General features: G+C 36.8%; 2 non-coding genes across 2 annotated transcripts; both read right to left on the reverse strand.

Annotated features, from left to right (window-relative positions):
- Positions 1-4,278: 4,278 nt before the first annotated feature.
- Positions 4,279-8,248, reverse strand: LOC139354853 (large subunit ribosomal RNA). The gene has a single exon (XR_011605703.1). It is a non-coding gene; the product is annotated as a large subunit ribosomal RNA (ribosomal RNA).
- A 405-nt stretch (positions 8,249-8,653) lies between these two features.
- LOC139354837 (5.8S ribosomal RNA) lies at positions 8,654-8,832 on the reverse strand. Its single transcript, XR_011605686.1, has one exon. It is a non-coding gene; the product is annotated as a 5.8S ribosomal RNA (ribosomal RNA).
- Between the last annotated feature and the right edge of the window lie 4,533 nt (positions 8,833-13,365).

Genomic DNA, 13,365 nt, shown 5'->3' on the forward strand with positions numbered 1-13,365 from the left:
ACAATTTATTCTTATTTATATGGCATTTATATGGCATATCTATACAATTCCTTCATATTTCGATGTATACTTGCTAGATTATACATTGTTATGCCTTATAGGTATTATACCTATAAGCCATATCCATACGATTCACTTATATAAATATATGTATATTTTTCAATACATTATTTTTTTTCACTTTTGTATGGATTTTTATGCATATCCATACATTTATATGGATATGCTTGGCGGTCTTAATAGTATTGACAAACTTATATGCATAACATAGGTTTTGACCAATACGAGGAGGGGCCCGCCAACGACCACCTCCCTATAGTAGTTTTTGGACCCATGATCTTCTAAAAGCATGTTTACAGTACTAGTGTCACCCTCACTAGGTTTATATATCGTGTTTCAGTGATATACGGGTAAATTTTACCATTTATTCTTAAGTATATGGCATTTATATGCCATATCTATATAATTCAATCATGTTTTAATGTATATTTATTATATTATACATTATTATGCCTTATAGGTATTATACCTATAAGCCATATCCATACGATTCATTTACTAGTGCCGCCCCTCACTAGGTTTATATATCTTATTGCATTGATATACAATTTATTCTTATGTATATGGCATTTATATGCCATATCTATACAATTCCTTCATATTTCGATGTATACTTGCTAGATTATACATTGTTATGCCTTATAGGTATTATACCTATAAGCCATATCCATACGATTCACTTATATAAATATATGTATATTTTTCAATACATTATTTTTTTCACTTTTGTATGGATTTTTATGCATATCCATACATTTATATGGATATGCTTGGCGGTCTTAATAGTATTGACAAACTTATATGCATAACATAGGTTTTGACCAATACGAGGAGGGGCCCGCCAACGACCACCTCCCTATAGTAGTTTTTGGACCCATTATCTTCCAAAAGCATGTTTACAGTACTAGCGTCACCCTCACTAGGTTTATATATCGTGTTTAAGTGATATACGGGTAAATTTTACCATTTATTCTTAAGTATATGGCATTTATATGCCATATCTATATAATTCAATCATATTTTAATGTATATTTATTATATTATACATTATTATGCCTTATAGGTATTATACCTATAAGCCATATCCATACGATTCATTTACTAGTGCCGCCCCTCACTAGGTTTATATATCTTATTGCATTGATATACAATTTATTCTTATTTATATGGCATTTATATGCCATATCTATACAATTCCTTCATATTTCGATGTATACTTGCTAGATTATACATTGTTATGCCTTATAGGTATTATACCTATAAGCCATATCCATACGATTCACTTATATAAATATATGTATATTTTTCAATACATTATTTTTTTTCACTTTTGTATGGATTTTTATGCATATCCATACATTTATATGGATATGCTTGGCGGTCTTAATAGTATTGACAAACTTATATGCATAACATAGGTTTTGACCAATACGAGGAGGGGCCCGCCAACGACCACCTCCCTATAGTAGTTTTTGGACCCATGATCTTCTAAAAGCATGTTTACAGTACTAGTGTCACCCTCACTAGGTTTATATATCGTGTTTCAGTGATATACGGGTAAATTTTACCATTTATTCTTAAGTATATGGCATTTATATGCCATATCTATATAATTCAATCATGTTTTAATGTATATTTATTATATTATACATTATTATGCCTTATAGGTATTATACCTATAAGCCATATCCATACGATTCATTTACTAGTGCCGCCCCTCACTAGGTTTATATATCTTATTGCATTGATATACAATTTATTCTTATGTATATGGCATTTATATGCCATATCTATACAATTCCTTCATATTTCGATGTATACTTGCTAGATTATACATTGTTATGCCTTATAGGTATTATACCTATAAGCCATATCCATACGATTCACTTATATAAATATATGTATATTTTTCAATACATTATTTTTTTTCACTTTTGTATGGATTTTTATGCATATCCATACATTTATATGGATATGCTTGGCGGTCTTAATAGTATTGACAAACTTATATGCATAACATAGGTTTTGACCAATACGAGGAGGGGCCCGCCAACGACCACCTCCCTATAGTAGTTTTTGGACCCATTATCTTCCAAAAGCATGTTTACAGTACTAGCGTCACCCTCACTAGGTTTATATATCGTGTTTAAGTGATATACGGGTAAATTTTACCATTTATTCTTAAGTATATGGCATTTATATGCCATATCTATATAATTCAATCATGTTTTAATGTATATTTATTATATTATACATTATTATGCCTTATAGGTATTATACCTATAAGCCATATCCATACGATTCATTTACTAGTGCCGCCCCTCACTAGGTTTATATATCTTATTGCATTGATATACAATTTATTCTTATGTATATGGCATTTATATGCCATATCTATACAATTCCTGCATATTTCGATGTATATTTGCTAGATTATACATTGTTATGCCTTATAGGTATTATACCTATAAGACATATCCATACGATTCACTTATATAAATATATGTATATTTTTCAATACATTATTTTTTTTTCACTTTTGTATGGATTTGTATGCATATCCATACATTTATATGGATATGCTTGGCGTTCTTTATAGTATTGACAACCTCATATGTATAACATAGGTTTTGACCAATACGAGGAGGGGCCCGCCAACGACCACCTCCCTATAGTAGTTTTTTACCCCGAGCTCTGCCAAAATCATGTTTACAGTACTAGTGCCACCCTTCACTAGGTTTTTATATCTTATTTCAGTGATATAAGTGTTAATCATTCTATTTATTCTTATGCATATGGCATTTAAAAGCCATATCTATACAATTCATTCATATTTCAATGTATATTTATAATATTAAACCATATTATGACATATAGGTATTATACCTGTAAGCCATATCTATACGATTCATTCACTAGTGCCGCCCCTCACTAGGTTTATATATCTCATTTCAGTGATATATGGGTAAACTCTATTATTTTTCATATGACACTTATATGCTGCCATATATATAAAAATGCATTTATATTTCAACGTATATATATTTACTATATTATACATTAATATGCCTTAAAGGTATTATATCTACTATAAGCCATATCCATACGATTCATTTATATAAATACATATATGTATAATTTTCTATACATAAATTTTTTTTTATTAATATATGGGTTTCCTAAGCATATCCATATAATCCATTTAGTCTTATATGGATTAGATTGGTCTTCTTTATTGTATTGCCAAACTCATATTGATAACATAAGTGTTGAACAATAAGAGCAGCCGCCAACCAACCAACCGCCGCTACCATTACTTACTTTTATATATGTCCTCTTTATTTTAATGGTCTCTTTATTTGAATTTCAATACCATAGGAATATTTATACATCGAATATGTTTGCCACTAATTTTTCGCGTCACTTATAATATGACGATACAGACTTGCTACCATAACATAAGTTTTGAACAATAAGAGGAGCAGCCGCCAACCAACCAACCAACCAACCACTGCTACCATTGGAGGAACATATACTTACTTATTATATGGCCTCTCTCTGTACTTTAATGGTCTCTTTACTTGAATTTGAATACCATAGGAATATTTATATACATCGAATATGTTTGCCATTAATTTTTCGCGTCACTTATAATATGACGATACAGACTTGCTACCATAACATAAGTTTTGAACAATAAGAGGAGCAGACACCAACCAACCAACCGCTGCTACCATTGGAGGAACATATACTTACTTTTATATATGTCCTCTTTATTTAAATGGTCTCTTCATTTGAATATTAATACCATAGGAATATTTATACATCGAATATTGTTTGCCACTAATTTTTCGCGTCACTAATAATATGACGATACAGACTTGCTACCATAACATAAGTTTTGAACAATAAGAGGAGCAGACACCAACCAACCAACCGCTGCTACCATTGGAGGAACATATACTTACTTTTATATATGTCCTCTTTACTTGCATTATCAAAATACCATAGGAATATTTATACATGGAATATGTTTGCCACTTTATCATCGCGTCACTAATAAAGATGACGATGCATTTTGTTTGTTCAATATTTATTTATAATAATATATTGATTTTTTTATAGGTCTCTTATATTACTAGACCTTTTGCTAACCACAAAGTGGCGCGCCGTTGCAAGCAAGCATAAATTATTATGCCGCTTGCAACATCTTTATTATCGAATCATCAAGCAAAGGATAAGCTTCAGTGGATCGCAGTATGGCAGCTGCTCAACCACTTACAACACCTTGCCTGTTACAAAAGTCGTTTACAATTGATTCTAGGCTTTGTCATTGTATTAAATAATGCTTTTATATGTAACTAGCGCGGCATCAGGTGATCAAAGATCCTCCCAATTTACTATGTTACAAATTACATTGGCATCACATCCATTGTCGTTTATAAAGTAAATTATAAACTTTAAATGGTTTAGAAGCCATACAATGCAAATTGCCCCTTATTTATCATTGCAGTCCAGCACGGATACGACCTTAGAGGCGTTCAGGCATAATCCAACGGACGTAGCGTCATACCACTGTTCGCTCGAACAAGTATTGTGCCATTGGTCCGTACCTGCGGTTCCTCTCGTACTACGCAGGAATGCTGTCGCAACAACGTTTTGTCATTAGTAGGGTAAAACTAACCTGTCTCACGACGGTCTAAACCCAGCTCACGTTCCCTTGCATGGGTGAACAATCCAACGCTTGGTGAATTTTGCTTCACAATGATAGGAAGAGCCGACATCGAAGGATCAAAAAGCGACGTCGCTATGAACGCTTGGCCGCCACAAGCCAGTTATCCCTATGGTAACTTTTCTGACACCTCTTGTTAAAAACTCTTTAAACCAAAAGGATCGATAGGCCGAGCTTTTGCTGTCCCTGTGTGTACTGAACACCGAGATCAAGTCAGCATTTGCCCTTTTGCTCTATGTGTGGTTTCTGTCCGCACTGAGCTGGCCTTGGGACACCTCCGTTATTATTTGAGAGATGTACCGCCCCAGTCAAACTCCCTACCTGGCAATGTCCTTGAATTGGATCATACCTGAGTAATTGGAGTTATACCAAATTTTCAAATCAAAAATACATAAATGCACCGTTTTATTAAAGAATTTGTTTGCGATTATATAACAAACTCGTGATACTTTGATCAAGAAGCTTGCATCAAAACCCAATACCATAAGATATAATAAATATATCCGTATAATGGCTAGGAAATGATACACGTTCCATTTAATCAAGTAAGTAAGGAAACAATAAGAGTAGTGGTATTTCATTGGCGATACCAAACCGAAGTCTAATATCTCCCACTTATTCTACACCTCTTATGTCTCCTTACACTGCCAGATTAGAGTCAAGCTCAAAAGGGTCTTCTTTCCCCGCTAATTATTCCAAGCCCGTTCCCTTGGCTGTGGTTTCGCTAGATAGTAGATAGGGACAGTAGGAATCTCGTTAATCCATTCATGCGCGTCACTAATTAGATGACGAGGCATTTGGCTACCTTAAGAGAGTCATAGTTACTCCCGCCGTTGACCCGCGCTTACTTGAATTTCTTCACTTTGACATTCAGAGCACTGGGCAGAAATCACATTGTGTCAACACCCGCTAGGGCCATCACAATGCTTTGTTTTAATTAGACAGTCGGATTCCCCAAGTCCGTGCCAGTTCTGAATTGATTGTTAATTGATAATCGTTATAATTAATAAGAACTAATTGGTTTAACCCAATTAGTATTCTTAAAAATTTTAGCAAGAAAGTTCCACAATTGGCTACGTAACTAAACTATCCGGGGAACAAGTGACCAACATAAATGCCAGACACTCTATTTACCCAGAACGAGCACATAAACCATGTTATTGTTTCCCAATCAAGCCCGACTATCTCAATCTTCAGAGCCAATCCTTATCCCGAAGTTACGGATCTAATTTGCCGACTTCCCTTACCTACATTATTCTATCGACTAGAGACTCTTCACCTTGGAGACCAGCTGCGGATATTGGTACGGCCTGTTGAGAAGTTTGCGTGTCCCCACCATAAATTTTCAAGGTCCGAGGAGAAAATATCGACACAACAGTATATGTCATGCTCTTCTAGCCCATCTACCATATCTCTCTGCGAAAGACTTCCATGGTAGTACGGCTATAAAACAGAAAAGAAAACTCTTCCGATATCTCTCGACGGCTTCTTTATGGTCGTTCCTGTTGCCAGGATGAGCACGAGGCCCATATTTAATAACAAACGGATACTCAACAGGTTACGGAATTGGAACCGTATTCCCTTTCGTTCAAAATTATTCAAGTATATTAATTAGCTTGATTTATATAATATAATATATTTGTATGGCATTTGTGTTTTACTTGAAAATTTTCGGCTTTCGCCTTGAACTTAGGACCGACTAACTCGTGATCAACCACTGTTCACACGAAACCCTTCTCCACTTCAGTCCTCCAAGGTCTCATTCGATTATTTGCTACTACCACCAAGATCTGTACCAATGGCAGCTCCATGCAGGCTTGCGCCAAACACTTCTACGCATACCATTGTACCTTCCTACTCACTAAAGTTTCAAAATTTATATCACAAGTAATATAAATCATCTACTTTAGCGGTAATGTATAGGTATACAACTTAAGCGCCATCCATTTTAAGGGCTAGTTGCTTCGGCAGGTGAGTTGTTACACACTCCTTAGCGGATTTCGACTTCCATGATCACCGTCCTGCTGTTTTAAGCAACCAACGCCTTTCATGGTATCTGCATGAGTTGTTAATTTGGGCACCGTAACATTACGTTTGGTTCATCCCACAGCGCCAGTTCTGCTTACCAAAAGTGGCCCACTGGGCACATTATATCATAACCTTGAACTTCATATCAAGAAAGTTAAGGTTCTTACCCATTTAAAGTTTGAGAATAGGTTAAGATCGTTTCGACCCTAAGGCCTCTAATCATTCGCTTTACCAGATAAGATTATTTTATATAACATTAAAATGCACCAGCTATCCTGAGGGAAACTTCGGAAGGAACCAGCTACTAGATGGTTCGATTGGTCTTTCGCCCCTATACTCAATTCTGACAATCGATTTGCACGTCAGAACTGTTTCGGTCTTCCATCAGGGTTTCCCCTGACTTCAACCTGATCAAGTATAGTTCACCATCTTTCGGGTCACAGCATATATGCTCAAGGTACGTTCCAGTTAGAGGCATAAATAATATAAATATCATTATACATAACTATATAGAACGCCCCGGGATTGTGTTAATTAGCTATAAATAGTTAAAAAACTAATCCCATTATTAGTCAAGTTAATTACGCTATTAGGTTTATATCCCAATAACTTGCACATATGTTAGACTCCTTGGTCCGTGTTTCAAGACGGGTCCCGAAGGTATCCTGAATCTTTCGCATTGTTAATCATACAAGTGCATATAATAAACACAAAAATCAATGATAATTATGCCATTATATAATTCCGAAAAATTAACGCACTGTATTCATATAAATCTATCAGCACTTTATCAAATTAATAACATTTATTCTGTGTTAAAATGCAAGCAAATTAATTTGAATAAACTATAAGTTATATTTTATGATAAATTTTGTATGCTAATAGATTACAATGTCCTTATATGGAAAAAATGCACACTATTATCATAATATTGTTTAAATATTACAATTTTAATGATGAATTTTCCATAACGGATATTCAGGTTCATCGGGCTTAACCTCTAAGCAGTTTCACGTACTGTTTAACTCTCTATTCAGAGTTCTTTTCAACTTTCCCTCACGGTACTTGTTTACTATCGGTCTCATGGTTATATTTAGTTTTAGATGGAGTTTACCACCCACTTAGTGCTGCACTATCAAGCAACACGACTCTTTGGAAACATCATCTAGTAATCATTAACGTTATACGGGCCTGGCACCCTCTATGGGTAAATGGCCTCATTTAAGAAGGACTTAAATCGTTAATTTCTCATACTAGAATATTGACGCTCCATACACTGCATCTCACATTTGCCATATAGACAAAGTGACTTAGTGCTGAACTGATTTCTTTTCGCTCGCCGCTACTAAGAAAATCCTGGTTAGTTTCTTTTCCTCCCCTAATTAATATGCTTAAATTCAGGGGGTAGTCCCATATGAGTTGAGGTTGTGTATAACTTTTATTTGCAATTAATTCTTTATATATAATGATAAAACATTTTATTAAATTCGTTATATTTATATATATATATATTTGTATGGCATTTGTTTGGTCTAACGAATCAACGAAGAATAATAATATAGTCAACGGCTTTCTATTTTCTAATCGTTAATAAGAGACAATTCTAGATAAATTTTTTATGCTAGACATTTCTCAGTATTATTTGATTGAAAAAGAAAATATTTCTCTTCGTTTTTCACATTCAAATTAATTTACTAATGTGAGATAATGTTTTTCATATATTTGTTAATATTATGAATAAAATAATTAAATTATTATTATCCAATAATATACCATATGCTTATAAAATTTCATTATAAAATTTGTATAAACAACTTAATTAGCATAGTCTTACAACCCTCAACCATATGTAGTCCAAGCAGCACTATAAAATTAATTAAAGTACATAACAGCATGGACTGCGATATGCGTTCAAAATGTCGATGTTCATGTGTCCTGCAGTTCACACGATGACGCACAGTTTGCTGCGTTCTTCATCGACCCATGAGCCGAGTGATCCACCGCTTAGAGTTTTATATATTGGTTTGTTAATTTTGTCATATATGTTTTTATTGAAAGAAATTAAAAATACACCATTTTACTGGCATATATCAATTCCTTCAATAAATTTATTTTTATACCTAAAACGAATGCTGCGAAATGTCTTAGTTTCATATAACCAATAATATATCAAGTATTTTTTTAATGGCATTTACGGTATTAAATACTTTTTAGCGATATATATTGAAATTTATATAAAACATTAACCTGTATTAATCAGGTACAACATTGTACATTTTAGGTTGTTGCATTATCCAATGTATGCGCATAACTGAGATGAACAATACATATCGCAACGCGTGTATATTATGGTCCATATACACACAGTGTTTTATTAATTGCATTTAATATACAATATAATAATAATATCAAATAATTTCGATTTGCTTGTTCGAATTTGTTATTTGTTTTGCTTTTGCTTTCTTGCTTATTTATTTCTCTTATTTATTGCAATAATATATTTATATATTATATATTTCTTATTACAATTATTATATTTCGACTTGCTTTTTCGAAATTGTATTTGATCTATATATATATAGATCATATTTTTGGCAATTTAATATTTTATTTGTATTACTATAATAATGTTATTATAATAAAAACAAATTTTTTTATTAACGGTAAGGATATTAAACAATAATGATCCTTCCGCAGGTTCACCTACGGAAACCTTGTTACGACTTTTACTTCCTCTAAATAATCAAGTTCGGTCAACTTTTGCGAAACAACCGTAACACACAAGGCGTCACAGTGATCACGTCCGGAGACCTCACTAAATAATTCAATCGGTAGTAGCGACGGGCGGTGTGTACAAAGGGCAGGGACGTAATCAATGCGAGTTAATGACTCACACTTACTGGGAATTCCAAGTTCATGTGAACAGTTTCAGTTCACAATCCCAAGCATGAAAGTGGTTCAGCGGTTTACCCGGACCTCTCGGTCTAGGAAATACACGTTGATACTTTCATTGTAGCGCGCGTGCAGCCCAGGACATCTAAGGGCATCACAGACCTGTTATTGCTCAATCTCATTATTGCTAGACGCAATTTGTCCATTTAAGAAGCTAGTGTCCTTATAATGGGACAAACCAACAGGTACGGCTCCACTTATATAAACACATTCAAACACAATAAACATTTTACTGCCACCATGAATGAAGGCTATATAAGCTTCAACACCATAATCCTGAAGATATCTATTTAATATATTTGAGTCTCGTTCGTTATCGGAATTAACCAGACAAATCACTCCACGAACTAAGAACGGCCATGCACCACCACCCATAGATTCGAGAAAGAGCTATCAATCTGTCTTACACACTTATGTTCGGACCTGGTAAGTTTTCCCGTGTTGAGTCAAATTAAGCCGCAGGCTCCACTCCTGGTGGTGCCCTTCCGTCAATTCCTTTAAGTTTCAGCTTTGCAACCATACTTCCCCCGGAGCCCAAAAGCTTTGGTTTCCCGGGAAGCGACTGAGAGAGCCATAAAAGTAGCTACACCCAATTGCTAGCTGGCATCGTTTATGGTTAGAACTAGGGCGGTATCTGATCGCCTTCGAACCTCTAACTTTCGTTCTTGATTAATGAAAACATCTTTGGCAAATGCTTTCGCTTAAGTTAGTCTTACGACGGTCCAAGAATTTCACCTCTCGCGTCGTAATACTAATGCCCCCAAACTGCTTCTATTAATCATTACCTCTTGATCTGAAAACCAATGAAAGCAGAACAGAGGTCTTATTTCATTATCCCATGCACAGAATATTCAGGCATTTGAAGCCTGCTTTAAGCACTCTAATTTGTTCAAAGTAATTGTACCGGCCCACAATAACACTCGTTTAAGAGCACTAATGCAGGTTTTTAAATAGGAGGAACATATGAAAAAATACAAGTATCTAAGCACATGTAAGAACTCCACCGGTAATACGCTTACATACATAAAGGTATAGTACTAACCACAATTGTAAGTTGTACTACCCGTATGAAGCACAAGTTCAACTACGAACGTTTTAACCGCAACAACTTTAATATACGCTATTGGAGCTGGAATTACCGCGGCTGCTGGCACCAGACTTGCCCTCCAATTGGTCCTTGTTAAAGGATTTAAAGTGTACTCATTCCAATTACAGGGCCTCGGATATGAGTCCTGTATTGTTATTTTTCGTCACTACCTCCCCTCAGTTGTCAGTCAAATGCTCTGGAGAGCAGACGTGTTTTTCGAGCGCTCCGTGTGACAGGTCAATTTCGGCAGTAAAACGCGTTTTTCCTTGCTAAAAATAGCATAAATATTCGCGCATTGTGTTCGCATAATCATTACGCGTGTTTTCTGCACAAAAAAGGTGGTAGGAAGGCCAAAACCGCGATTTTCCACCCCAGACAGTTCGAGAACATTCGACGTGCTGAGAGAGAGGCGCTCTCTCGGGCGCTCCGTGTGTCGGGCCAATTTCGGCTGTAAAACGCATTTTTCCTTGCTAAAAATAGCATAAATATTCGCGCATTGTGTTCGCATAATCATTCCGTGTGTTTTCTGCACGAAAAAGGTGGTAGGAAGGCCATAATCGCGATTTTCCACCCCAGACTATTCGAGAACATTCGACGTGCTGAGAGAGAGGCGCTCTCTCGGGCGCTCCGTGTGTCAGGCCAATTTCGGCAATAAAACTCATATTTCACTGTTGTAAGAGAGCCGCTCTCTCTCGAGTGGCGCCTGCCTTATCTAGATAACGTTTTGACAGCAGCGCGGTTCGCGTCTGCACTAATTTATATCGGTTCGTGTCTCCGCAAATTGGTTGGTTTTTTGGAAATCAGCTGATTTCATTCCGCCAGAGGGCGACTACTTCAGGATTCATAGCATACATTCGGCGACACCTCATCGCTGTATCACTCCGCCAGAGGGCGGCGACTCCTAATACTTTTGCCTACATTTCGGCGACACCTCGTCGTCGACTTTTTGTCAGCAGAGGTAAAGGAAATAAATAGTTCACTCACACAGTTAGCCGGCTGTGCTTGTTGGTGGTGCTGTCGCCATGGGCGACAATAGCAACACCGGCAGCATGGATGTGGACAACGCGACTGTAGCCGCACCCAAAAAAGGCCCTTGGCAAAAAAAAGATCTCAAAAGGAGTCTACCTCCCGGGTCGCCAGAGTCAATTAGAGGCGTAAAGAAAATCATCATGGAGAAACGGGAAAAATCTCCCAGCCCTACCCCGAGCTCATCGTGCTCCTCAAGCAACACGTCACCTGAGGAAGGTGAGATAATTCGCCCTTACATTTTCCCTAAAAAGACCATAAAGAATAAGGCTGCCGTGAATCAAGACAAAAAGAAGGATATAGGTCCTAGCACCTCAAATCGTTTCGCTTCTCTGCCTGTAGAGAGCAGCAATGAAAAGACCGTCGATAATACCGAACTTAAAACAGCACCCAAGCCCCCTCCAATTTTTATCCCGGATGTAGTAAACATTGGCGAATTTTTAAACGAAATGCGCACATTGGTAAATTCCGATACTTTCTCTTACAAGGCAACGGGAAGAGGCAACATCAGGCTGATGCCGAAGGACAGCACCACTTACCGAAAAATTGTTGCCCACCTGGACAACTGTCAATACGAGTTCCGTACCTTCCAACTTAAGGAAGAGCGAGCTTTCCGCATTGTTGTTAAGGGACTACACCACACTACACCAATTGAGGAGGTCAAGGAAGCCTTTGTGAATCTCGGCCACAATGTGCGTGATGCTAAAAATGCAGTATCAAGGGTAACTAAAATGCCATTGTCGATGTTTTTCATTAACCTTGAACCAGCTCCAACAAACAAGAAAGTCTTCGAGATCAACAGACTGTGCCATGCCGTCGTCTCCATCGAGGAACCAAAAAAGTTTGATGAGGTGGTACAATGCTTCCGCTGCCAAGCTTTCGGGCATACTAAGAGGTACTGCAAACTTGAATATGTCTGTGTTAAATGCGGATTATCACACGACTCCCTGAATTGCATGAAGGCAAAGGAAGACCCACCTGTGTGCGGAAATTGTGGTGACAATCACACCGCCTCCTACCGCGGTTGTAGGATCTACATAGAAGCCAAGAAGCGTTTCAGCCCTAAGCCTAAGGCAGTAACTGCTTCTTCATCCAATCCTGCTCCACGCGCAAATTTCCCAGCGAGCAGTGCCGCGAATCAGACAGGGAATCAGAAATTCAGTTACGCCAACGTTGCTAGGGCTGGAGCGGCTGAAAACCTCGACAATAATGGCCAGTCCCCCCTTGATGCCTTGGAGGAGAGAATGATGCGCAGAATGGAATCAATGATGAATTCCATGTTCAATCAGTTCCAAAACTTAGTGATGACAATGCTCTCCAATCAGAACAATCTTAAATGTCCATAAACACCCAACTTATAATATGGAATGCGAACGGCTTGGCTACGAGCAAGCCTGAGGTCGAACATTATATAAAGACTAACCAAGTAGACATCTTACTCGTGTCCGAGACACACTTCACCACCAGATCCCACTTTACC

Source organism: Drosophila suzukii, unplaced genomic scaffold, assembly GCF_043229965.1.
Source record: "Drosophila suzukii unplaced genomic scaffold, CBGP_Dsuzu_IsoJpt1.0 scf_32, whole genome shotgun sequence".
Classification (NCBI taxonomy): Eukaryota; Metazoa; Arthropoda; class Insecta; order Diptera; family Drosophilidae; genus Drosophila; species Drosophila suzukii.